The sequence below is a fragment of the Diadema setosum genome, chromosome 19 (genome assembly GCF_964275005.1).
Source record: "Diadema setosum chromosome 19, eeDiaSeto1, whole genome shotgun sequence".
Classification (NCBI taxonomy): domain Eukaryota; kingdom Metazoa; phylum Echinodermata; class Echinoidea; order Diadematoida; family Diadematidae; genus Diadema; species Diadema setosum.
This window is the reverse complement of record NC_092703.1, coordinates 10,645,195-10,671,050: the sequence shown is the minus strand read 5'-3', so window position 1 is coordinate 10,671,050 and position 25,856 is coordinate 10,645,195. Positions and strand designations below refer to the sequence as shown.

At 37.9% G+C, this 25,856-nt stretch overlaps 1 pseudogene; it reads right to left on the bottom strand.

Annotated features, from left to right (window-relative positions):
- Nucleotides 1–3,660: 3,660 nt before the first annotated feature.
- LOC140243011 (organic solute transporter subunit alpha-like) lies at nucleotides 3,661–25,060 on the bottom strand (annotated as a pseudogene).
- Nucleotides 25,061–25,856: the final 796 nt, after the last annotated feature.

Sequence of the window (25,856 nt, the reverse complement as noted above, 5' to 3'; positions counted from 1 at the left end):
CACGTTCGTGCATGTGTTCTTGATTGATTTACACCGGATGAGCACTCATTGAGAAGGTTCATATCCTCGATAGGCAAATTTGGGTTACTGAATCGGCAGATGGGTCATAGAACTTAAGATGTTAGTGCCATCGACTCGATATGCTACAACTGAATGTGTAACAGTGAAGATGTACGTGGTGGAAACGACGAAATAAACGCTACGCAACTTATTCATCGTCATACGAGTATATTGTTTATCTGTTTCTTTTTCCTCCCTGTATGATAGTGAGAGATGAATGCCGAATGTGTGGTGAAATTGCAACATTTTAATGAATACTTCAAAGATCTCGTGAAAGAAACCGTTTTGTGATCGAACTGCCACTCGTTGCGGCCGGACAATTCTCCAGTGGCCAAAGGGGAACTATTTCTTAACATTTATGTGGGTAAAGTGTTTTTGTTTTGTTTTGTTTTGGATTTTTTTTTTTTTGGGGGGAGTGGTTTTTAGAGTAGAGGCTTATTCTGTGAAAATTTGAAGAAAATCGGACAATCCGTTCAAAAGCTATCATGATTTATTGACAGGTTAATTAAAATTGGGTGGAAACTCCTGTAATTCATATTACAGTAAAATAGCGATAAAAAGTAAATTCATAAAAGAACTTTTCACATCCTCTTTTTTCTTTTCTTTTTTTCATCAAAACTACACAAATCTTTTTGATTTGTAACTGAGATGTATGAGATCTACGCACACACACACACACACACACACACAGAAGCATGGACATTTCTTTCGAAGTAAACCATATCTCGCGACAAATCACATCTCCTCCCATACAGTTTCTTCCTATGTATAATTCCTGTGTTTGCGCACAAATCATTATTAAATTTCCTGTTTTTGACATGATTTACGAAATATTTACACATTCCTCACATCAGATTGTTATGGAGTAGTTATGATTGAGCAATGTTGACTTTGTAACTGAAATAAGGATCTTTTCGTCACCAAATCATGGACAAATACGTAACTATTGTAATATTGTATCCGCAAACTTCTCAGAGAATTATCAATGTTGTGTCGTCCCAACTACTTCTGAGTACAATGTATCACTGAAATTGTGATCAAAACCATTTCAAATTTAAACCACCACTAGGTGTTCTTCTCTGTCCGACTGAAAACTTTCACTTCTACGATGTCTGAGGTTACCCGCAACGTATTCACATCAACTTGAGCATGGAGAAGTATTTCCCTTTAATCGTTGACACAACGACTGCACCTTCGGACACAAAAACGTTGTAATCAAGAAGAGACAGAGTAAAAGAGAGTGAATGTGTCGCAATTCAACTTACATTCTCTTTCGTTATCACTTGATCAACCACATATTGTACACAGAGACAAGGTCCTCATGCACACTCACTCCTCAAAGAATCAACAGACTTCAAAGGTACACTTGAAATATCTTTCGTGGACACAAACAGTTGTATTAGTTGGCTCATAGTCAATACAGAATACATGGTATACAATCAGTCTGATCATTTGGTACATATAGCAAAATTACATGCACCATGTGTGATTGTTAAGATCCCTCATTTCTCATGTAAAGTTCTTCTTTGTCCAATTTCCCAAAGGGTCATGCAGTATATATACCGGTGTTTGATTACTCGCATAAAGGGTTAGAATGTAAGTACATAATGATTTAATATACGCTTAGTATATTCATATACCAGCAGTTTACGCACAATTTATGAAAACGTGAGTAGAGTTATAATTTTGAAATACAATTCATTAGCTGCTAGCCAGGTATACTACACATGTATTAGTTGCGCTGCAGTGCAGCATCATTAAGGATTTTCACAAGCAATAAATACTTCATATTCTTTGGACTAACATTTTCTCCCGTTGAATCCATCCGGCAATTACGGCAATTATTCTCTAAACATAAAATAATTTACCTAACTATCTAGCCATAAAGTCCAATCACTGAATTATTCATCAGTAGCTTTCGACGTCACGCGTGACGTCAAAGTCAAAACTGTCACCTGACTTCCTTCACAATTCAAATCTAAAATTCTTCTTGTTCATTGTGATGTAATGATAACGATTATCATTACAACGATTCTGATATCTCTGCTGATTTTCATAGATAATACTTAAAAAAATACCTAATAGTGATCACGTGTGTCTTTTTTTTTACATATATAAAAGAAATCAGAAGACTGATTAAATGTCTGCTACCCATAAGTTCAGATGGGTATTAAAAGAAAAGAGGCAATGAAAATACATGTTAAAAATAGCTTGCCCTGCATCACACCGTGGGCCTACCTGCATGGCAAGATTGCATGGTAAGACTCTTTAAGTATCAAACATTTTTCAACCTCGAAGTGTACATCATTCTGTCTAGTATCTTAATTGTTTTAACTTTTACGACGACCATTCAAGATAATCACACGTTTGCAGAGTGAATGAAAACAGCTAAACATTCTAAATGAAGATCCATGTTAAAAAATGAATCAAATTTGTGCACAATGATTATAAAACTATACGTTGTCTACGTTGTGCTGTTCGTGGTTTTATGTACACTTGTACAAGAAATCTGACCTCTGTGAAGCTCTAAAGTTCCTAAAAGCACCAGCCTTGCATAATAATGAACTTGAACTCATTTAAAATAACGCGACATTTCTACATAAACATGTTAATCTCTCTTGAGCTGTTTCACCCTACAAACATTGAGACTTGAATAAACTATTCCTTCAGAGAGAATTCAAAGTCCAATTGTGAGTTTATGACATCACCTCCGAACCGCTATAGCATGGAAGGCGATGAGAAAATCATGTACAAAATATTTAATATGTTTGATTTTGATATTATTATCAGGCAGGGACTAGAATACAATAGATATCAAACAAGTGACAATGTTCGTAAACGTCTTGCACATCTCAATACGCATTTACTTATGTTTACAAAGAGAATATGTGGAGGTACTTACAAGTTAGTGTTTCTTTTCTAGAACTTTGGGGGCTGTATTTCAGTTCCCCGTGTACATAATAATGATAATAATAATGATAATAATAATAATAATAATAATAATAATAATATTATTAATAATAATAATAATAATAATAATAACGTGACAAACATTGCGATACAGTGAAAGGCCTTCGGTGAACAGACATAAAGTATGTACAAAGCACAGGTATGTACAAATTCACAGGTAAACCGCTAGGTTTTTAAGTTCTTGTTTTTCATAATCAGCCGTTATCAATAATTCCATGATTATTGCATGCATATGTCATAAACCTCTGAAGTACATACAAAAAAGCAATATCTAGGCTTAACCTGGAACATGCCAGGCAAGATGATTAAATGTGTGGTCTAGTGGTTGTTGATTCTGCTGTTGTTGGTTGTTGTTGTTGTTGTTGTTGTTGTTGTTGTTGTTGTTGTTGTTGTTGTTGTTGTTGTTGTTGTTGTTGTTGTTGTTGAAAGACACTTAGGTGAACGATGGTAAGGTAGACTGAACAATTTGCAGTAAGTCACCGTCATCGTGTTACACAAAACAACTGTATGCTGCACTTTTTAGGTAAAAAATAACCCAAGCTTCATTGTAGGCACAGGTGAAAAAAAAAAAGAAGTACAGCAGTGGGCACTTTTTCTTTTTCTTTTTTTGTTTTTGCTTTTTTACTTGGCTTACAAGGGAGTGTCCTCGTCTTTCATGTTCTTCTCGTAGTCGATGGCGATCTCGTTGACGTAAGCCCCGTTCTCGGGCGCCTTCTCGGCATCCGTCACCCTGAACTTCTCCACGTCCTGGGACTGGTTCTCGCCGGCGGTGCCATTGTTTTTCTCCGGGTCCGAGAGCGGGTGGGTGCCGACGGTCTTGCTCAGGGAGTCGCGGCCGTATTCATTCTTGCTCATCCACCAGCAGTAGTAGAATTTCAGCATCACAGTGAGGAGGAACATTTCACAGATCACCAGCATGTTGTATAGGACTAAATTGAGATAGTGAAAGGTAAGGAAATCACATCAATCTATATATCCTATCCATATATCCACATATCTATATATCTACTACATATCTACATATCTATTTGCATATTTCTACCTATCTATATATTAATCACTCACTCAATCAGTTAATCAATCAGTCAATCAATCAGTCAGTCAATCAGTAAGTCAATCAATCAATCAATCAATCAATCAATCAATCAATCAATCAATCAATCAATCAATCAATCAATCAATCAATCAATCAATCAACCAATCTATTATATCTATCTATTTATCTATCTATCTATCTATCTATCTATCTATCTATCTATCTATCTATCTATACATCTATACATCTATCTACACATCTACAATTATATCTTTCTACCTATCTACGAGATCAGTCTATCTATCTACTTATCTATCTTTTTATCTACGTCATTTCTTTTTCTCCATCTGTGTCCTTCCTGTTTCTTCTACGAGAGTCAGTCATGCACATTCACCCTCATTTTGCGAGAAAGACGCGATGTCGGCAACACGGATTTAAGTGATTTCTAATCATCTCACAAAAAGTTAAAGCCAGAATACCCATCTCAACCAATTCTATACCATCTCTTTAAGTCGCATTATCAAAATACTTTGTGTGCCATTCCAATTAAGGCTCTGGCGCCCTTATGATCACACAGTGAGTTGGCTCAGTCGGTAGCGCGTCTGCCTCCGACCCAAGCGAGCCGGGTTCGATACCCGAGTCTGGACGCAGCAATGTTGTGTGATCATACCGTTCCCTCTAGCAAGAGGCAAAACACTCTGTCCCTCGGATAGGAAATAAATGGAGGTCCCGTGTGTGTGAGAGAGTCACAACTCAAGCACGTAAAAGCAAGGAGCTACTTAGTAGCTACTTAGTAGCTACTAAATAGCTACTTAGGAGCACGTAAAAGCAAGGAAGCACGTAAAAGCAAGGAGCTACTTAGTAGCTACTTAGTAGCTACTTAGGAGCTACTTAGTAGCTCCTTGGTAAAAGATCCCGCTTCATTCATTCATCGCAAAGAGCAGGGTGTTTAACCCGGTGGAGTGGTCCCGCCTAACATCCAGCTGGACCCCATGGAAAACCAGTTTAGTGTAGCTGAGTATGGGCTATCCAGTCATCTTCTCAGATGGAAAACAAACAAACAAACAAACAGACAAACAAACAAACAAACAAAAACAAACATTGCACTTACTCTGTCCTCTCGAGGCAGTGTTGAAGGGGCCGACGCACGGGATGACGCCGGTCTTGACGAAGATGCCCATCACGAGGTTCTGCGCGTTCGTGAGGATGAGCGTGAACTTCATGGCGTTGAACTTGACGCCGACCATGAAATACTGCAGCGGCTCGGCGGTGGCGTTGTAGATGATCGAGAGGCCGAACACGGCGAGAAGTGAGGACAGGAGGCCAATGGCCGTCAGGTAGATGAAGGCGGAGTCCGGCGCGATCTAATCGTAAATGACGTGATGGAATCAGCAAAACAACAAAAATTGAGAAAATACGCATAATGATAATAATAATATTATTATTAGAAATAACAGAAATAATAAAAATGTTACAACGATGACAATTATAGTGATTGTATAAGTCACATTCATGATAATGTCTTTGATTACGATAAAATAATGACAATACTGTATTAATATTATGTTGGTATCCTATTCCTCTGCAAGGATGACTTGTTATAGGCGTGTGTGACGAGAAAGTTTGCTTAATCCAGTGGCCATATTCAAGGAGTAATGAAACCCAAATGTGCATGTGGATTGAGTGAATGCAGCAATACTAGTGAACCACATCAGTGAAAGTTTGAGGAAAATCAGACATTCCGTTCTATTCTGATTCAGATTTTTGGAAGATATTGTGGGTCTTGCAGACAAACCAATACTGTGAAACCCCAAAATATATATTACATTGACCAAGGATGATGACGTAAGAGGCTCACATATCCAAGTACTATAGCATTGTAATTCCATTGGAATACCATTTGCTTAACAACTTCATCTGTGTAGAATTTATGCACGCTTTCTTCTTTTGTTCCGCTTCCATGAGCACCGAATCGTGAATCCTTGCGTGAAGCTGCTGCGTCATCATCCTGGTTCGTCCCGATTTGTTATGAATTTTAAAAGCATGCACATTCCTTAACCCTATAAAGCCCAAGGGGGGGGGGGGGCACATTGTGCCCCCCTACCATTTTCGTTTGCCACTCCTACACCTTTTACTCGATTTCAACCAAATTTGGTGACTTTTCCTAAAATCTTATTGCGAACATTTTGATATATAATTTAGCTATATCCGATATTGCTGGTTGCCATGGCAACCGTAAACTGACAACCATGTTCGTCAGATTTTGCATGATTTTCTGTTCAGATTTCAATTAACAATATAATAATGGATGGAATGGGGGTTTTCTTGGCTGTAATTTGCTGAAGGACCAAAATGTGAAGTTATTATGGTTGTGAATCACCCTGAAATGGTCTTCTTATTATTTCCTTTATTTTTTAAAAGACATAGGCATCAAACAATAGACATAATAGAAATAATCGAAAATGAAGCATTTTCCAAAGACTACCCTTTTATTTTGTGTTATCTTCACACAAGCTTTGCCTGTAATATCATTTCTTCATCATATCATCAATCTGCAAACTTAAAATTTCAATATTTTGGAAATATGAAATATGATACCAATATATGTACCCATTCCAAGCAATACATCATAGGTTTCATATATTTCTTTATACTGTATTGAATAGCGCCCCCACATGTTGACCTTGAGAAATTTCAACAGTAACAAATAGTGAAGGTTGACTTGCTTTTCCTTTGTGGTAAATATGAAAATGATTGATAAGAAATAAAAACATATATAGTCGGGATAAAGAAATAAAAAGAAAAAACACGATTTAGCATATTTCCTATGTATTTCTTTGTATTTTGGTTAATAGCGCCCTCAGTGGATGACTTTGGGAAATTTCAAATGTTGGGTCTTGTAGAGTATGAGTTGCTCTACCCATGTGCCAAATATGACGGTCATACATCATATAATAAAGAAGTTATATAGGGGGGGGCACAAATAAAGAAGTTATATAGGGGGGGGGCACAATGTGCCCCCCCCCCCCCCCCCCCCCTTGGTCCTGGAAGGGGTCAAAATAGCTTGGGCTTTATAGGGTTAACAAAATTACTATAAATTCTGTAACTCTGTACCCAGTATAACCAATTTATAGATGTTGAAAAACATGTAAAAGTCTGAAAAATCATCCAGAGGTCTCCTTTAATTACGGTCAAATCGAACCACGTGAAAAACTGCACTGGAAGTAAACTGGTCTGTTTACTCCACTACGCTCAAGCTTGGACTATCTGCCATATCTAGCTGACCTTTTGAGGCTGCAGTAAAGACATTATACATGTATTTTCAAGACCTTGGCTTTGGTATTTTGCAGACGATGGCGACTAGATTATAAGTGCTCCAAAATGGCCATGAAGTCTCTACATTACAATCATGTGTTGACATGAAATCCATTGTGCTATATGAGCTTACCGCACAATGCCAGTATTCACGATACACTGGGAGCCTACTTCTGTAATAGAGTTGAAGGCTGCTGTGTACATTCAGCGCATGGTGCTCTACAAATTAGCATGGAAAGCAATCTTTGCCCCGCAAACATACAAGGAAGTCTCGTTACCGTGAAAAGGCAATTGAATATAACGCCAGTCGCGTCTTGACAAAGTTTTGCTGGTACGCACTGAGCAACAAAACGAAATGGGTACTAGTAATGAACAACCACAGCACAGGCACAATCTCTTTGCACGCAACGTAAAATCGAGCAATCAAGGTCGTGTCATTAGTGACGCATGAGCCTCTAAAGAGATAAGAGGCCACTTCTGTGGAAATGCCCATCGACCTACAGAACGGTAGATCAGTCTCTGGTTTATGATGTTTCTCTGGGGTACGTTTTACGCCGTTTGGTTTCCTGTCAACTTAAATGAGAGAAACGCACGTTGCAGAGTTGTAACTTTGTGCAACCATCTTACCGAAGCTAAAACACACGAGGTTAAAATCTCTATCACTATTCAGTTTCTTCAAATCTCGCGACTTAGTTGTAGTTCGATTTCTAATCACTTCCAGCTTTTAATCTGTCTTATACTAGTATATCATCAGGGGCGGATCTAGCTTTTTATAAAGGAGAGGGTTGGGGCGGTATGCGAGGGAGCGTAGCGACCGAGCCCGAGCGAGCGGAGCGAGTGAGGGGGGGGGGGGGGGGGGGAGGGTGTGGGAGGGGGGTGTCCCCCCTCCCACAGTAGGGAGAATTTTGAAAATCTGTGTGTGAAAATGGCGTTTTCTTGCATCTAAAACACCACTATTTTTGGTTTAGAGGTCATTGCCATAAATAGAAAAAAATAAAATTACAAGTTAAAAAAAAAAGATAAGATAAAAAAAAAAATGGCCCCCGGATTTTTTTTTTTTTTTTTTTTTGGGGGGGGGGGGGTGGGGGGGGGGTTGCAACCCCCCAACCCCCCTCTAGATCCGCTTCTGATCATCCGATGATACCTGCGTCAACTTAAGGGGTTGTGGGTTTTCTCTTTCCGTGTCTTGCCTTCCTCTTTACTGTCATGTTCAGACGACAGAATAGTCGTCTGCAAGTTGGTCAGTTTGGCCCTTTAGGCGCGAAGAGCTTGCCAATCACAGAAGCTCTTGTGTCGGTAACCACAGGGCCTACGGATTCAAACTGAAATCAAGCCCTTCTTACAACCACACCCTCCCCCCCCCCCCCCCCCCCAAAAAAAAAAAAAAAAAAAAAAAAAAAGAGAGAACATTATAACGATAGTTACGTTACCATTGTGACAACAAACTTACCGAGGACGGGTTGTAGATTCCATCAGCCCACAAAACGGCCCCGATGAAGACAATGGTAGGACGGATGTACGCTGTCTGCAAGACTAGCCCCCGGAAAGTGTGGAAAAGTTTCCTGAGACGAATTAACAAAACATATCATAATATATATGTGAATAAAATAATGACTTAATTTGGGATCTTTCGAATGAAATACAAATCTGAATCTCAATAAAAATATTAACATTATAAAATTTAAATCACAGTTGCTGTTGTCGTTTTGTCCGTCTTTATAGCCTGAAATTCTCTCTTGATTTGACAATGGAAAAATATTGTTATGACCATCAGGATAATTCCAATTTTAAATGTTGATTTTGTATCAACAAAACGGGCGAAATACAACAACAAATGATGTATTATACAAGAAATCTCACAAATATATTCATTTACAATGGGGAAAAAAAAACAAATCGTATATTCCTGTCAGCTGTTACTGAGATATTGTATAACAGGTAAATACTATTCGTCATACCTTTTGGAAGAGCTACATGAAATACTCTTTTCGATAGGCTGGAAGAATGAATGTGTATGGAATTCATTTGTATTTTTTCATATTACTCTATATAATTCTGTGACATCACGGATGATTTAGAGCCCACGAAATCAATACGAACTTCACAACCTTTGAACAGATTATGTGATTTTCTTCACAACTTTCACCCATATAAAATATACTGCTTCGGTTATCATTATGAACCTGTATAAGCTGAAATAGATACATTTTGGTAGAGAATTCCCCTCCAAACACATCCACTGCTAATCCCCCCCCCCCAAAAAAAAAAAAAGAAGGAATAAAACAAAACTATTCCTGCACTTCTATATCTAAGAATCCTACGACTTGTACATCATTCTCCTTTTCTTCCCTCTCTTTGATCGCCATTATCATCTTCTTCTTTTTTCCTCTTCTTCTTTTTCATTCCTGTCTCCTTCCTCCTTTATGTTTTTTTTCATTTGTTGATCTTTTTGTTGTTCATGTTTTTGTTATCCGTTTTCTCCTTCTCTTTCCTTCTTCTCCCTGTGCTACGCTGTCAATGTTTTGGGGGTTTTTTCACAGAAAAATTCTATTCACTTATCATCATTCAGCTACATATGAATTAATGTCACATCATATGATACATAAAACAGATAATACAATTTGACAGGCAGCTACAAACAGTCTAAATAATATCAATACGATTCCAGTTAATATTGGATACAAAAACATTAGTTGTTTTTTTACACATATATACATCTACTTTCTTCGCTTGCTTTAAAGATTGCATAATTGGCAAAAATCGAATGATTTATCTAAATTTCTGGCAGAAAATGTAATGTACTTTGCATACAAACACAGATACACACATTGTAACCCTTAACCCTAAAAGGACCGGGGGGGGGGCGGAATCCGCCCCCCCCCCCTCGACGTTTCGCGCTATAATTCTGTAACGCGAGAAGGCCTCGTCGCGAGCTTCTTGACTTTCTTCATTCAAGTCTCGCGCAACTTTTGAGACCAAATTTGCAACGTCCGCGCATACTTTTGCGAAGCCACGCCCATTTTTGTAATGGAATGTCGCCCCAAAACGGGCACAATTTTGTGATTTTGTGTACATTTCCCATGGAAAACAGTCCTCTGTCATGAAGTCATAAAAAAATGATTATTTTTACAATTAATCACTTTCATTGATTAATTTTGTGCTAATTATGGTAGAAAGTGGTCAGTGACAATTTCCAATGAAAAAACAAAGAAAAACAAAGAAATACATAAGAAATTCTGAAAACAATAAAATACATAAGAATTGAAATGAGTTTCGGAAGTTTTTGTGACATACAATTGTTGAATATGCTAAAACAGATTTACAGATCAAAAATTAGACTCTGAATGCTTTTAATTAGGGCTAAAATATCATCTTGAACTTAATTTGCATAATTAATTAATTAAAATTAGAAATTGATTGTTACAAAGAATCTTATGACACAGTCTTGTAGATTATGACGCGGGTCTCACGCATGCAAAATTCATCGCGATCACACCACCGATGGCCGAGATCTCAAGGGGGGGGGGGGGGGGCGGAATCCATCCCCCCCCCCCCCCCCGGTCTGAGCATAGCCAAAAAAGCCCGGCCCCTTTAGGGTGAAGGTTTTCTGTAGAACAAAGGATAAAAGTACCTCTATTATAGTAACTTTAGTTTGATTTTGTAACATAACTCATGTTAGGCTGTCAATGTTATGCTATGCTACTTCATGGTTACGTTGCGTTATGTTACGCTGTCGATGTTACTACAATAAATGCAACCCTAACTTGTTGGTTTATTGATGCCATGGAAGACTATTACATCAACAGGTCCACCTATCAGGTGTCTTACATGGAGAATTTGACAGATGGTAGGCAGGGGCAGCAGCAGGTGAAGGCGGGGCACGTAGCGACACCTCGCGACCGTTCATGTGCGCTTCCATCTTCTCGATCCCTCCGAAGTAGTCGACGATGAGCAGAACGAAGGCATAGAGAGTGGTGGACATGTATCTAGGAGGGGATATGAGAGAAAGAAATGTTCAGCCAGTTGATATAAGAACATATTCCCAAACGATATACAGTTTTGTTTTGTTTTGTTTTTCTTCTTCAATTGATTGACGTTATTGATGGTTGGGTTTGATCAGGGATTGATAGGTGTGTAGAAAATGTTCATGAAAGAGTGTGCGCATATAATTTATATTTATTGTTATTATATTCACATACGATCTACAAATGACTTACGAATGAACCCACAAATCCAAAATGCATCCAAACACACATACACACACACACACACACACGCGCACAGACACACACACACACACACACAAACAAACAACGACCCTAAGGTGAGTTGGACTGGTTACAGCGTAAAATGATTCATGTCATGGGTATTTATAACAGGGTATCATATACTCGCAATCTAGAAACTCATCAATTAAAGAAAGAAAAATGGTTACACTGATGGCGATGCGGATAGGCTGTAACCGTACATGTTTAGCACCGATAATAATAGACTATACTCACAAGCTAGAAACCCAGTTCGTAATGAGGGCGGCTCTGGGAATATACAGGCCAGCTATCGATGTCAACGAGTAGATCTGCGGAAGAAACAAATACTGTCAATAAGCATTAACGAAGCGAAATCATGCCATTTTCGGATATTCGAGACCAGATAGAGGATATGCTGCGCTTAAGGGTTATAAAGAGGTCACGTGGGGTCACCACGGGGAAAACCCGTGGAATATTGAGGAAGCGGACAACAACTGTGTAAGCTTTCTCTCCGCACATCATGGCATTGGTATACCATTGCAAAAGTTTATCAAATCGAATGTATTTCAGTTATACACCGCTTTATATAAAGAACATTCATACATACAGGGTGTGCTAACAAGACAGGCGTATCACAATGATAACGATATCAATAATGTTGATTATAATAACGGATGGCATATCTCTTAAACTATCTGTCACAATTGTTTCACTTGAGGGAATTTTTGTATGTGCCAAACGAAAAAGTAAAAAAAGAAAAAGCATAGCACTGCAGACTTGTACACAATAATTGTCAGTGGTCAACATCATCATTATTTTGTGAAATCATGCCGTGATGGCGTCATCATTTTAATACCAAAAGGAAAGAATCTTCTGACATAAATGTTTACAATCTTAAGGATCAGTTATGAAATTAGCTCATTATCAGCTTTTGAACATTCTACCCAAAAAAAGAAGAAGAAGAAGAAGAAGACGACATGCATTAAGTATAAAAAACTGACCTAACACGTAACAGTAAAAGCAGCAGCGAATAATACAAATCAAAATAAAGACATACGGTATTAAGCCACGGAAAACATGGGACTATGGACTTGTGTTTCGTTTCCTGATAGAAATACTGGGATGATTAAACTGATCAGGTTTCAGACACCCTATAAAAATATATGTCTGTGGTTTGGTGATGTGCTTTGTATTACAATATCCACTATCATTATTAGAGTACTAACGGAATATGAACCACGGAGGTAGTACCTCCTTGTATGAACTAGAGATCAATAGAACATATTTGAGCCATTGTTTGTTGTTTAGATACAATTCCTAGTTTTGGTTGCAGAATTTTTAAAGACCTCTGGAGTCCTGAATATTTATGACTTATTTAATATTGGCAACACGTCATAGAAGATCGGCAATTCCTATTTCTCTTTCAAGTTGGCAATATCTGCATCTATTCAGTTCAGCTGCCATTTCCTTCCTCGATATCGGGGGGGGGGGGGGGGCGATATTTTTTTTTTCCCAGGATGCGATATTTTTTTTTCCCAGGATGGGAAAGGCATTTATTTGTCTTGGTGACTTGGATAGAGAATAACTATCAAGTCTTTGACTTTATCACTCTCTATAAGCCTGACGGAATAAACCGTTACAAACTTATTATACTTTACAAATTAAGAGCAAAAATGGAAACAAGATGGTGAGCGGAACCCAGCCTGGGATTCGAACCACCGTCCATCTTTTAAACACTGATAGCTCCATGATCAGAGGGGGGGGGGGGGGGGGTGTTTCATCAATGCTTGTCAGCGCCGACAACTGTCGGCGCTGACCAATTTCAGCAAAATCCTTGGTTTTGATTGGCTGAGATGCTCTGGTCACTGACTGTTACTATGGTGATTCAAGTTGTCAGCACCGACAAACGTTGACGAAACACCCCCAGATATGCAAAAAAGAGACGTAATAGAGTTGCCAATTTAATGCCGACAATAAAATAATGATTATCAGCAAACAGAATTTCCCCGCCAGGACTTGGTTGACCGTTCAAACTCTCACCGGAAACAGTGCGAAGAAGCGGACGAGGAAGATTCGGCGGGCGCTGTAAGGCACGTGCCTCCGGATCATCACCCACGAATGGATGAACATGCACAGGTTGAGCCCGGCGAACACGGTGAGGAAAGATAGAAGCGGGATCCCCCAGTAGATGCTTCGGAAAGCTGTATGGCGTGGTCGACAGAGATAGGAGAAATACACCAAAGACATAAGTCAAACATCGAGCAGAGAGTACATATTGATCATTGAAATTGATCATTAGTGTATACATAATATGTTTTATTATGTCTCGTTACATAATGTTAACAATACATTATATTATATGTATTAAATATTTTAGACTAAATTTCACATATCATTTCTTATATATCATAATATATTACATATTACATAAGAAATTACATATTGTATAATAATTATCATATATTACACATATACTTCAGGTAAGAGGGATATATTGTCATGTTCATTCTCATCTGAAATTGTCGTTCTTTAAGTTTATTTTTATGGTGTTCACGCAAATAAGGTTTATATCTTAAAAAAAGCGAAAAAAAAAATAAAATGAATGAATAAATATGAACGCGACAACTTGCATGTTACAGCTAACAGGTCCAGTAATGTGTAGGACTAGTGTAGGACAGTGAAAAAAAATGAAACACTGAAAAAAAATATATCTGTTTGGCAAAAAGAAAAAAGATCACGCTCAGAAGAAATGTATGTACACTTTTTTTTGTCGCACTTTCAAATCGAGATGGAAAGCGTACACCAATTTCATTTTGGGCGCGTTTTATTAAGATGATTCCAATTATTGCGGGTTCCAATAATTGCAGGTGAAACATCGAACGACTTCAAAAGTTTCAACAGACCTATTGTATCCTGCAAGTCCGCTGCTTATCCCAATGCATACCAAGTAACTGATTGCAACCACAAGAATTTACAATCATTGTGATTCGCTGTATATGAGTCCCCGGTTTATCCATGATACTGACAGCTACTGTGACATGCCTTTCGACAGGTTAGTATTGTTAACAAGAAGACTGAAAAGTATCCACGTCACAGTTTTCAGTCATTATAGGAAAACGAAAATGCGTATACTATATTCACTAATCTCGGAGAAAAAAGGGCGGGTAGACTATTTTAGGTGTTACTGTAGTTTCTCACACGCCTTGCTTTGGTTATTGTTATCATTTTAACTGGTTGTCGCATAATATCGCGAAGGTTGTTAGTTCACTTTATTCCATCTTTTTATAGGCCCATTTCCCTGCAGATCTTGATAATGATACATCAGTGAGGATACCAGATTTCCTTTCATCCGGCTCGCGACCCTCACTTTGACGACTATCGTGGATCAAATTGCCTTATCCGATTCCCTACTGTTGCGTATATCGCAGATTGCACTCTTATGTGTGCTGCAACATACATAGCGATATCACCATGGAAACCATGACGTGTTACGAAACTCTGATTTGTGACACACCAACAATAGAACCAATAAAACCTAATTGTGCCTATACATCAAGCTTGTTTTCGGCGAAACTGTACGACCAGTACAAGTATAGGGTTTCCCGAAAGAGTAAAACGGTACAGAGAATGACGGTGTTTAAATGTTTGTAATTTCGCGTGTAATCTGTTGTGAAATATGTGAATAAATATATATAAAAAGTACGAATATCCAACAAACTGCTGAAGTGTTGTGATGGAACTACTAGTTGGCAGATTGGATGTTGAATATGCCATGATAATATTATGCGTGGCAAGTTATGATGATACATTATCTTCTCTATGTATATATATTATTATAAATATATCTCCATGTGTCACACACGCTCACACAAACATACATAAATACTACAGCAGTGTATTTACACACGTACAATCATGATATATAACACACCCACACATAGGCATACACACACTCTTTCTCACGCTGTCTTGCCTATAGCTCCTTTAATCTCTTCACCTGTCTATCTGATGGTATACGACTGCCAGCCTATATTTCTGTTTGTTCCCCTCCCCCATCCCCCTCTACGCCATCTCCAAACAATTATTTCTCTTATTCATATCCCTTTTCATGTTTCTTCTTTGATTGTTTAGTGGTTACATGTACATCGGTGTTTTTTTTTTGTAATTTTTATTACCATCATCATGATGATTACCTTTTTTTGTTGTTGTTGTTAAATGTGGCCACCGCAATGTGCGCGAGTAGGTGGGGGCGAATTCCGGGAGGTGAGGCAAAATTTATTGCTTCGTAATGCGGTCTGCGAATAAGTCATTAGTATAGACTATGACAAGTGAAAAGATTCGCGGCACACTCGACGCCCTGCAGTTGACGACATATCGTCTGCTCATCCGACAGCAGCGGGGGAACTGAAGAACCTAAAAAGGCCTTTGCATACTATGAGGTTCGATTATGTAATAAGTTCCCTTTAATGATAAGGGGCACTCTACGGGCTGATTACTACTGAGGTACGCTTCACAGTCCTCACACACACACACAACATGAAAGAAAGGAGGGCAGGATAATGTAAATTACTGAAGCGACAGCCTAAAGTGTTGAGGCCAATTTACCCCATGTTATTCTGCCACTCTGTATAATTGCCCCTACGTTTTAAATGAAAGTTAGCTTAACCTATATTACTAGTCCTACTCATCAGTTATACGTAGGACCCTTTCTACAGGCGAGAAAAAAATTCAGTACACTCAAGGAGGTGGCACCTCCTTGGTATACTATATTAAAGATAGTACTGGTCGAGGTGAGGGTCAGCTTTGAAGTTTTTGCAAGACACTTAGAAACCACTCTATGAAATGTTAAAGAGCGTAGATTCTAAAAGGAATTCAAAGTTTATTTGAAGAAAATTGGTTTTGAGATGGCTGAGATATCCAAAAATAACGTAAATCAAAGTGAACCTAATAAAAGGTGGGTCCCACCAGGGAGGTGGAAAGAGTATCTTTCTACCTCCCTGTGGTCTACCTCCCTGTGGTCCCACCTTCTATTGGGATCGCTTTGTTTTGGATATCTCAGTCATTTAAAAACCAATTTTCATGAAACTTTGAATTCCTCTATAAGAATCATACAGTCTTTTATATCGCCAAAAAAATTTCTCATTATCTAAAATATCATCGTCAAAAAACATTGAAAACATTCAGGCCTATCTCAACCGAAACTGTACCATTGTATACAAGGTCAAATGTCTCTACGTACATCTTTGAGCGTCCCCATCAAGTCATCTTGTTAATAGAATGTCTCAGACGATTTTTGTGGCTATTGTCGATTGTTTTTTTTTTTAAAATGAAACTCAATTATCATTATGTTGTCAATCCCTGGTTTGTTTACATTTAAAAATTCCCATTCTCGTAATCAGGAAATTATAACCTGTGTTTGTTTGAATGGGAGCATGAGCTGGGTGTATGGGTATAGCATGTATGTGTGTGTAATGTGCAAATCATGACGTACGTTTGTATGTCCACATGTGGGTGTAAATACGTGTGTTTATTGATAACTATGATCACCATTTCAAAGTTTAACATAATATGCAGAATGATTGCCCTTCTATATGCGTTTTGATAAGCTGCTATATAGTTTGTCACGTTGAACTGTTACTTTTTACTTTTTAGTTAATATTGTAGAAACGAGGTATATAATTACGTTTGTTGTTTCTTATCATTATGTTTTACAGTGTGATGCATTATGATTTAGACTTTAGGCTACTATTTTCAATAAACCATCAATCAATCAATCATTAATTTTGGTAATAATCCCGACCTGTGGAATTATAATAATTGGGACCAGTACAGCACGTCTCTCGAAGAGCTAAATAAATGTCTTCATGATGGCCTTCCATGAAAACAAAAAATAGTAATAATATACACATAAGTTACATTTCCTTATTTCAGTACATACCACGTATATAATTTATTATATATATATATATATATATATATATATATATATATATATATATATATATATTTATATATATATATATAATTATTATTATTATTATTATTATTATTATCATTATTATTATTATTATCATTATTATTATTATACTGTGTATATAGGCCTAGTGTCTAATATCAACATAAGAATATAAGCTATAAAGTACTACTACTGAGTACACGAGTACCATACAAAAGTTATCATGCCTGCGTTTGAGGTACTGTATCCTCTACAGTAGATCTCTTAGTTTATCATTACTATGCTCACCTTCTATCTGTTCGCTCACCGAGCCGACATGACTGGAACAGCTCTCCGTCGTGTTGTCCATCCTAGGTCAACCGCTTTCTGGAGATAAAGGGAAGAATTTAAGACATTGATACACAAACAAGAAAAGAACAATTTCAAAAGAGACTACAGGAAGCAGTATCCGAAAAGACTCATGACCCACACGCCAACATGGAACACTATGTAAAACATTCGTCATCAAATCATGCATGGAAGACCGAGTTTGCTCACGTCAGAAGTCACCTCCCTGCTCACATCAATCAAAGCTTACAAGAGCACAGAATTTCAGACAAGGCTTGCTTTGAAGACGACCCTATACTGTATCTGATCTTCGTATAGCTTACCTGAGGTATAGGAGTCGAAAAAACGGTAATCACTCTGACGCTGAACAAAATCACATTACCTGTAGAGAACACCAAAAACGAATGCCTCACGATGTGTGTACTCAAATGTGGGCTCCGAATGTGATTCTAGATCCAGCTCCGTTTATGTGGGTGCTTCTTCAATACTTGTATATTGTTACGCAGAATCGCTGTGCATAGAAAGTACCATAGCAGATGATACCTTTGTCAACGGTCAGTCTACTGTGACGCGTTGTCTTCACGAACAGACAGTATTGTTAGTCCAAAGACATAGTCTGTCGTTCAGTCACGCTATAGATCTCAGTGAAAGTGATTTTCCCCCATACAGCTCTATGTTCTCCCCTTATTATAATGCCGTTTCTCTACAGTCTCTTTCGCGGAAAATTTGAGTAGCATGGGATATTATGCACGTAGTATGAATTGTGACAATACAGATAGAAGTAATGATTGTAATAACGACACGAAATGAAATCATAATGATGGTGACGGTGATGATGATGATAAAATCTGTTTATTGATATTGGAATGTTTCTCACCCTCACTGAATACCCATGTGTGTGGTGATGAAATTTGTACAACTAAGCTAGGGAACTGAAAGCGAAACAGCAAAACTTGTCACAAGAGTGCTTTCGACAATTCCTATTTCTTATTTTTAAGCACTAAACACAACCTTTGATAATCATCAGCAAAGTAAACATAAAAAACACCCTCTTAAGATAATGACTTTCACTTTTGATACAGCTGTTCAGAAGTTGCTTGTCCACGTTGTTGTTGTTGTTGTTGTTTATTGGATTTATTGGGCATATCTGCCAAAGAATATTTGCGCTAACTCTTTATTTAGAAATTGATTTCGGTTCTACATAAATCATTTTTTCTACACTTTTTTCTGTAAATGATCCATAAAATTAATGAATTCATAGCATAAGTTAATTGGCCGGTCCCCTTCACGAGCCTAAATTCGAGTAGCCCAGTCGACTATGTATATTAAGGTACTTAGAATTTCACGAGGGATATTCTCGTAGACTAGCGAGCACACGCTTATTAATTAAAACGGAAAGCCATGTTGCGTCACTAATCAGTAGTAAGCGTGCGCAGTTGAATGAACTCAAACAAGCCGATTAGTGAAGACGTGCTATATTATTATGCGTGGTACATGGCAATAACGCTTTAAAGGATGTGTACAGTTCTGGTTGAGGTGAGGATTTAGCTTTTAACGCTTTGCAAGCTATTCAGAAACCACTCTATGAGATGTCAAAGAGCATGCAATTCTAAGGGGTATCAAAATGTTTATTTGATGAAAATCGGTTTTGGAATGACTGAGATATCCAAAAACAAGGTGAAACAAAGAGATCCTAATAAAAGGTGTGGCCTGTCGCCTTATATTATTATCATCACATTTTTGGATATCTCAGCCATTTGAAAACCAATTTTCATCAAATAAACGTTGAATCCATCTTAAAATTACATGCGCTTTCATATTTCATAAGAGGTTTCTCATTATCTCACTTAGGAATGTTCAAACCATGAATCCCCACCTCAACCAGTACTGTACAGTCCCTTTAATAGCAAATGGACAATTAGATGATAATCAAATTCCACTCAGTGATAAGGATGGGGATCTAGCCTTGCTTCATTTTGTATAAAGTAATAATATTTACGCAATTTTCAATTGAGTGCGCCTGTGTGTTTTGTGTGTGTGCGTATGTGTGATTTGCACACAATTCGGCATGTGATAGCGTGATTCCATAAGCTGTCGGTGGGTCTGTAATTTATATGGATAACGATCGAAGTATGTGTTTCACATGAAAAAAAGATTATCACACGACAAAATTTTGCATCATGTTATCAAGAATGATCTTGAAAAGATTGAGTAAAAATCTGTCACTATTCCGCGAGACGGAATATTCCGCAACATAAATAACTATGCGCTGGGGTTAGTATTTTGAGATTATTTAAACCCAAGCTCGTTTCCAAATCAATCAACATTGCCCTTGACAATATTTGTATCTCGAATATAGATGAATCCGACTTCAGCGCACTGTATCTTATAACTTCTATTTAACAGGGGGCTTCCAAAGAGGAATAAAAGTACTTCCAGTGGGTCATGTAATGAGCAGGGTGCGTTGCAATGTCAGTGCGTAAATTATCTTTTGTTAAGGCATCACTTAAAGCCCTCGCGCGGTCAGAAATCACCATTAAACAACAATAACTACAACGAAAAAAAAAAAACCCAAAACAACCTGTACCAAAACCGAAATGGTCAATAGCCAGCTCAAACCTACACTGATACCGTCTGAACCTAGCTGGTCTTAGCCTAATAATAATAATAATAATAATAATAATAATAATAATAATAATAATAATAATAATAATAAAAATAATAATAATAATAATAATAATAATAATAATAATAATAATAATAATAATAATAATAATTATTATTATTATTATTATTATTATTATTATTATTAATATTATCATTATTACTACTACTACTTTTAACAGATATCATTATTATCATTATCATTGTTATTATTATTATTATTATTATATATCCGCTTGCTTGAGACTTTAACATTGTCGTTTGTTGATTCCACAGTGTCTCTTCTCCGTACCACTATACTTCGATTTCAAATATGATTGATATTGTGTACAGCAGCCGTAAATATTAAATGACAGAACTAATGGAGAGGATGACCCCGTATGAAAGAATTAGAGATGAGCAAAGTAACAAACATTCCTTCTCATTGGCAACATCTGCCGCGGTCTCTCCCATCGACAGAAAACAGACAGCGAAGTCAATGGAATGCTATAGTCCTCAATCAGAGCAAGGGGGTTCAGCACGTTAAGTAGCTCTATGGCACTAGGCTTGCATACGTAGTGTAGGGCCTACTTAAAGAGGAAAATCCAGTCCAAATGCAAGTTAGTCTGATAAGAAAGAGTAAAATATTACGGGTTCAACGGTAAAATTTTGATTGAAATCGGGTGAAAATAGGGGAGGTATGACATTTTGAAGTTTCGCTAATTTTTCAGGAAACATGCCGTTCTTGAATGGTCAATACGAATATGCAATGGCAAAGTGAGCATGTCATCTCCTTACAATTTGCCATATAGTTTGTACATAAAATTTTGAAATTTCTCATTTTTCATTCAAACGCAATTATGCTCGAGGCTCAAATCCTAGTACACATTGTATGTCTAACTGATCACTGTCTGAAATTATTCAACCAGGAATAACATCATGTTTCAGACTTCAATGACAGAAAAATTGAATTTTCGTCATTTTTTGCACACGATCAATGGAAAATTGTGAGGCTATGACATGATTAGCTCACTCATTTGCATATTCATATCCGCTGTACAAGAACCGTTTTGCAGAAATTAGCAAAACTTCAAAATGTCCTAACTTCTTATTTGTCATCCGATTTCTGTCGCATTTTTACCGGTGAACTCGTAAGAAATTTTATTCTTTTTCATCAGACTAACTCAAATTTGGACCGGATTTCCCCTTAAACTGAACAGAGGGAACAGACTGCATCGACAACGACCGGTACGACAACGACACCGACAAGCAAGTATTCCTGATCTGGAAGACTATAATACGACATTTATGTCATTATAGATTAAACATAATAACGTTTTGTGTCACTTAATTATAATCCCATTATGACACAATGTCTGCACGATATCTCATGTGTACATGTCTGCATGATTACCAATACACGAAGCAGATAGAATGAGAGAGAGGCAGACAGACAGACAAACAAACAGACAAACAGAGACAAACAAAGAGACAGAGAAAGATATATATATATATATATATATATATATATATATATATATATTATAGAGAGAGAGAAAGCCACTATATAAGAAAGACAGATCATTATAGGACTGCAGGCTGATTATATGTAGTATTAATGCGTCCCAAAAGAAAAGAAAACAACAACAACAACAACAACAACGCATTGTCATATATAATGGAAGGGGTAGGGGCGGAATAAGTTACTGTAGAGGAGTGTTTATCCCAGCTACTGACACTGCTGAATTTCGCGCCTTTCTGGCGTGAAATCATGGGCCGACTGCTCAATGGAATTTCGACTCATCACATTCATAATAAGATTTCAAAGAAAGATAGCATATTACGTGTATAGGCCTCTACATGCCGAGGCACGGAAAGGGACATAAAAATTATGTTATCCAAACGAAATAAATTGTGCACTTCCTATTTCCTGAAAATGCGCAATAAACCCATAAGGACAACTATAATGACATAGGAAAGCATACATGCCGTGCAAACACTGAGTCAGCTATAGGTACAATGCATTTCGCATGCGGGTTTCTATCTGTAAATCCTTCGTATTCCGCCTTCTTCCGGTTAAATTGCTGCTATATGACGAGTATATTCTCCGCAATAGTTGAGTTGAGCTGAAAGCGGGGCGCTAATTTGACCTCAATTCTAACAACCGTTTACATACATTGCACCTCAAACGCATGCTGATAAATTCAAGACGCAGTGCCTTGTGTGCTACACGTGCCATTATTCTCTCCCTTGGTTCTGCTTGCCTGTGATAAACACCGCGTTTCTGAGAAGTCCTCTCTGCGGGGGCACGCCCACACACTTCTACCCCATTCATCAATAGGGCCCAGTCTAGTTAGATTGTATTCTATTTAGTCATGGAGGTACCTCCATTATTAAGTGAGTGTAGGGGGCCACAGCCGATCCAATAATGGCTGTATAACCTTCTCCATAGAACATTGTCTCTATACATGCCATGATCATTGTACACCAAAACATATGAGGCGGGAATACGGAGACTCAGAGAGAAAGAGAGGGATAAATACAACAGGGTATAGAGAACAATAGAGGGGGGGGGGGGGAGGTAATAATAATGCATGTAAGGGAAATAGTTCTGCAGTAACCTCGTACTAGTAGGGCCAAATTGTAAAGGTAGCGTGCGTGCGTATAATTTGTATTCTGCTATATATCATACATTTATGAGCGGTTTATAGGACACGCATAAAGTATTATATGCCTCGATCCTAACTTTAACACTCTAGTAATCAGAAGTATGAACTTTACTTCATTCACTGAAGGAATCGAGCCACTTCCCTGGTAAAGGTATGATCAAACTCTTCAAAATCATGAATCATGAATGGCTTTACCGATATCAACAGTTCCAAACATTTCAAGGCAAGAGATAAGAGAGTTTATAATATTATTTTCGAGGCCACAACCTCAAGATCCGGAAGCAACATGCACGACTGAATGTCAGGAAAAATAACTTCACTCACAGGGTATTATCTCACTGGAATATATGCTACTGAAGTCAGCTGTGGAAGTAATACTACAATAATGCATTCAAGTCAGAAGTTAAATTCCTGTCAAAGAAGTACAACGTTGTACAACAGATTCATATAGCGTGCCTATATTGCAGAGTAGTTTTCCCAAATAGTAGCAGTCAATATTGCAAGTCAAGGTATATTCAAGTTTGACATACAGTGGAAGCTTGCTGAAAGTGGTAGGGCATTACGAATGAACGAATGAACAAATGAATGAATGAATGAATGAATGAATGAATGAATGAATGAATGAATGAATGAATGAATGAATGAATGAATGAATTTATCATCCAATGCAATAACAATCATTGTACATGTTTATAGTCGTATCAGTTACATAAAAAAAGCGAGGATAATAGGAACCAGAAAATAGCATGAATGCTAGTCAAGTCTGGCCCCTTACAGTTTATGCAGTTATAAAGTATAATTATTTCTTAGTTTACAATTGACTATTGTCTTTCCAGAGCAGCGGCCCGACAAGACAGATGAATACAGGTGAATGGTATGTATCCGGCCACTGGGAGCTCAGTCTTGAAATAATTTAAAGTATGGATGATAAACCATAATCGATTACGACACACCACTACATGGATATCCAAAATCAACCGATGCGTGATGCTTCAAAGAACGAAATGCAGACGTAATCGCGCTCTAACAACCACACCATGCATGCACCACATCCACAAACAGAAGATAACGACAACAAAATCGGATGTGAATATACTCTTCTCATTGCTACCCCACTGCGATATTCCCATCAGCTGCACCCATTACATTCGACTAGACAGAAAAATCCGTCTGTCCAGAGGAGTCTTTTATTTATTCATTTATTCTACGTTATTGTTCTCCTTCCGTAGACATATAGGAGCTGAGGGGATTCCGTGAAGCCAGTCTCCGCGGAACATATCCCCGACGACAAGATACAGACCGATCATTCGGTCAAATCAGGGAGGTGGGAAGCACCGGCCTCCCTGCATGGTCAATATTCGACGTTCCACCTATACACGCATGAGAGAGTGGGTGCCAGACCAGATTGAGCATACACCAACAAAGAAGAAATTCAGATGCAAGTTTCTTCACTTTGTCTCCCTCTACAAATTAAATTTGTTAAGGTCACAACTGCTGATCTGTAAATTCACCTTCACCCCTCTGAATGATATCTTTCTTTCAAAGAAGAAATTCTTACCTACAGAATCTCTTTGGCCTACACATTACAACAGGTAATTCCCGAATTTACAAACGACATACGACAGCATTTATTGCCATGCACTGTATGGAAGTCGCACCAGCAGAATTTTCAAGCATTGTGAAAGTGGTATTCATCACGCTATGGTCTCCAGCTAAACACCTACCTTCAGAAGTGTAGAAGACTTGAAGAACTTGTTGATCAGTTATCAAATTAGAATAGAAAGCACTGGTTTGTAACTCCGCACCTCACACCTATGCTGCTGGTTACTTTCCTCTACGCTGCACTACCTTGTAATAATCCAAATCTGTCCACCCACTGGAGCGCCAAGCGGTTGAATGAAAAGATGTAAATCCTCTTCATTCATGCAGGCACAATTGCGCTCACTCATGCTATCCAGACACAGACTATTTCCAACGATTTTGTATTACCCTCCCACGCGTCATTTGTCCCGGAATTGAGAGGATTATACGACACTGTACATTTTGTACAGCTGCATCGAAGTTGTCTGCTTCGGGGCTATAGCTTCGCAGAACGCAAGAGGGCGTTCTGCAGGGTAGAACTTTTCTGCAGAATGGTCTTCATGTTATTGAAAAATTACATCCCATCTCTTTGTTCGAGCTAGGATTAAAACATATTAATGAAATTAATCATGAAAATTTGGCCTATTAAACCTGGTAAGATCCAGTGAGATGAGATGACACGGGTAAATCCCTCCATGAAATACACTTCGTCTTGAGGCTGGACATGCAACTGGGCTCCATTTATTAAAAAGTTGGTATCATAATAACTCTTGCTGCATGCATTGGCAGTTACTACTATCATGCAGGTCACGACAAGATTCCAGCTTCCTGATTGGTTGTTGCTATAGGAAGTTGCCATTCCATGCAGCAAGAGTTGCTATCTCAACATCTTTTATGAAATAGGGGTCCTGGAATATATATTTTGTTACGGCTTTGAGACATGCAGTTATTGAGTCATGAAATCTTAGTTTCGCGGCCTTTCAGGATCTGTGAGCGAAGTTTGAGCAGAAAAAAGTCCCTTGCAACTTTAGTTTGTACTGAATTGAAACAAG